Raw genomic sequence first — 2445 nt, 5'->3', positions numbered from 1 at the left:
TCCTGACCTCGTGATCCGCCCGTCTCGGCCTCCCAAAGTGCTGGGATTACAGGCTTGAGCCACCGCGCCCGGCCGGTAATATTCTTAAGTATCTGCTAACCATAATAAATAAATCAATATAGTCTGTGTTCTTAGCTCCCACATTTTAGCCTAGATATTTGCCCTGGCATGCCTGAACTGGTCCAAGCAAGCGTTAGGTCACAGCCTAATCCTCTTCCTTATTTGGAAGTGTTTTTGCCTCTCTCAGTCTCCCACAAGTTACTTCCTCTCTTCCTTTGTTCTCCTCTGCCTTTGCCTCTTTTGGGAAGTACTAAGGTGCTAGCCAATCGGGTCAAGTACAGAATGTGAGGTCCAGTTCCAACCAATGGAAACCAGACACAGCAGCAGGATGGATACGTCAGGTTATAAATGACCCTGTCTCCTTTGTTCATGTGTGCTCTCGTGACAAGACTGCTAGTGAGCAGCACCCTTTCTGTAGAAAGTAAACTAGCCTTGCTGAGAGCTCCTTTGTCTCAGTGTTGATTTTTGCAACACCGTTCCCAGCACACAGAAAGACAAATGCTTCATGCGCTTTCTTACATGTGCTAAGTACAAACGTCAAATTCACAGTAACAAAGTAAAAGGGTGGTTTCCAGGGCTGAGGGTCTTTCCTATGCCTGTCCCACCATTGTATTTTGGAAGCAGATAACTTCTCTGGCTTCACAGATTCACAGCTGGACAAAAATTTTGCCTTAGGATGAACCACACATTGTTTCTTACCCATATGTGATTCAGATAATATTTAGGTGATATTTGGGCCTTAGAGTTGATACTGAAATGGATTAAGACTTTTCAGATGGGCCAGGCAAGGTAGCTTAGGCCTGTAACCCCAGCAATTCAGGAGGCCAAGTCTGGCAGATTACTTGAGCTCAGGAGTTCAAGATCAGCCTGGGCACACAGCAAGACCCCCGTCTCTACAGAAGATATAAAAATTAGCCATGCTCAGTGGCACACTCCTGTAGTCCCAGCTACTTGGGCAGCTGAAGTGGCAGGATCACTTAAGGCCAAGGGTTTGAGACCAGCCTGGGCAACATAGTCAGATCCCATCTCTACAAAAAATTAAGTTAGCAAGGCATGGTGGCCTGCATGTGTGGTCCCAGCTATTGGGAGGCTGAGGCAGGAGGATCACTTGAGCCCAGGAGGTCGAGACCACAATGAGTCATGATTACACCACTGCATTCCAGCCTGGGTGACAGAGAGAGACCCTGTCTCAAAAAACAAATACATAAATAAAGATTTTTGTTTGGATGGGAGTCAAGGGATCTTGCGTGTAAGAAGGACATAAAGTTTAGGAGTCCAGAACACAGTGTGTTATGAGCGGAATAATTTTCACAAAAAAAAATCATATCTTGAAGTCCTAATACCCAGTACCTCAGAATATAACTGTATTTGGATATATGGCATCTACAGAAGTGATTAAGTTAAAATAAGCTTGTTAAAGTGGGCTCTGATCCAATCTGGCTGATTTCTTTATAAGAAGAGGAGATTGGGCTGGGCAAAGTGGCTTGCCCCTGTAGTCTCCACACTTTAGGAGGCCGAGGTGGGCAGTTCCAGCCCAGCCTGGGCAACATGGTGAGACCCCGTGTCTACTAAAAATACAAAAATTATCTGGCAATGGTGACCCGCACCTGTACTCCCAGCTACTGAAGAGGCTGAGGTAGGAGATTTGCAGAGGTTGCAGTGAGCCAAGATCACACCACTGCACTCCAGCCTGGGAGCCAGAGTGAGACTCTTGTCTCAATCAATAAACAAACAAATAAATAAAAGATAACGCCAAGGTAGCAGGGAGCTAACTTGCTTTCTTCTGTAAGGTGTCTGATGAAAAATTGAAGCAGAAAGTTTATGAGCTATGTATGCTATCTGTGCAGAAGGGCTATATGTCCTGAGCCATAAAGAAAAGTCTGTTTAGACTTACAGCTTATCTGCTTCCTGTATTTTGTTTATATGCCCTGGACCATGAAGAAAGGCAGTTTTTAAAAATTTTGTTTTGTTTTGTTTTTTTGAGACAGAGTCTCACTCTGTTACCCAGGCTGGAGTGCAATGGCATGCTCTTAGCTCACTGTAACCTTTGCCTCCTGGTTCAAGCAATTCTCATGCCTCAGGCTCTAGAGTAGCTGGGACTTCAAGCATCCACCATCATGCCCAACTAATTTTTTAATTATTTTAGTAGAGACAGGGTTTCACCATGTTTCCCAGGGTGGCCTGGAGCTCCTGAGCTCAGGCAATTCAACCGCCTTGGCCTCCCAGAGTGCTAGGATTACAGGTGTGAGCCACTGCACCTGGCCTAGAAAGGCAGATTTATAGCTTATTTGCTTTATCTCTTTGCTCTCCCCTGGTCCTGCCACCCTGACTCCTTTTCCCTAATTAGGTCTCCACAGACTCTACCATAAAAGTGCATTTTTCTCA

Source organism: Colobus angolensis, unplaced genomic scaffold (assembly GCF_000951035.1).
Source record: "Colobus angolensis palliatus isolate OR3802 unplaced genomic scaffold, Cang.pa_1.0 Scaffold25, whole genome shotgun sequence".
NCBI classification, from domain to species: Eukaryota; Metazoa; Chordata; class Mammalia; order Primates; family Cercopithecidae; genus Colobus; species Colobus angolensis.
This window is presented reverse-complemented; position numbering follows the sequence as displayed.